The following is a 676-nucleotide window of genomic DNA, read 5'->3' on the forward strand; positions in this document are numbered from 1 at the left end:
AAATAATCAGTGCTACTATTACTTGCATTCTTATCTTCTTCTTTTTTTGGGGGGTCATTTTACATTTCTACTATTTATCAACTCCAGGAAAGTTTCTCAAGGACTCAACAGAACAATAATGGATCTTAAGCTTGGTTTTTATGTTCTCTCCCTAAATATCCTAATTCAGCTGGTAATTATCACTCTCTTCTCCTCACTCTTAACTACACTTTTTATATAAACTGTAATTAAAATGTTAAGAGCATTTATATTATATGTTGCTTACTTTGGGATCGTTTGGTAAGATGTATAAGAATAGTGTTGAATGTGGTGTATTAGCAATCTAGACATTAGCGATGCTGGTATTAATAATACTTGAGTTAAAGTGTTAAACCCCTTTGCATTACTAATACTATGGATTTTTTCATGTATTAGTTATGCATAACTTAATACTACCAAATAGAGAGTATAACTAAAAGTGTACCAAACAAAGTAAAACTAATGCATGCATTACATTTTCTAATGCATTCTTCCTAATGACTTGTAGGTTGCTTATGGAGCAGAAGCTAGGAAAATGGTTGAAGGGAACCTGCAGGGCAAAATATTGAACTCTCCACTTGCTCAAATTGGTGCAACATCATATGGAAATTTGCAAAATACAGACGACACTCAAAATTACTTGATATACAACAACAAA

General features: G+C 32.1%; 1 long non-coding RNA gene across 1 annotated transcript; it reads left to right on the forward strand.

Annotated features, from left to right (window-relative positions):
• Positions 1–6: 6 nt before the first annotated feature.
• LOC107059446 (uncharacterized) lies at positions 7–576 on the forward strand. Its single transcript, XR_001472656.1, has 2 exons — positions 7–172; positions 527–576. It is a non-coding gene; the product is annotated as an uncharacterized lncRNA (long non-coding RNA).
• The last annotated feature ends 100 nt before the right edge of the window (positions 577–676 follow it).

Source organism: Solanum tuberosum, unplaced genomic scaffold (assembly GCF_000226075.1).
Source record: "Solanum tuberosum cultivar DM 1-3 516 R44 unplaced genomic scaffold, SolTub_3.0 contig02968, whole genome shotgun sequence".
Lineage (NCBI taxonomy): Eukaryota > Viridiplantae > Streptophyta > Magnoliopsida > Solanales > Solanaceae > Solanum > Solanum tuberosum.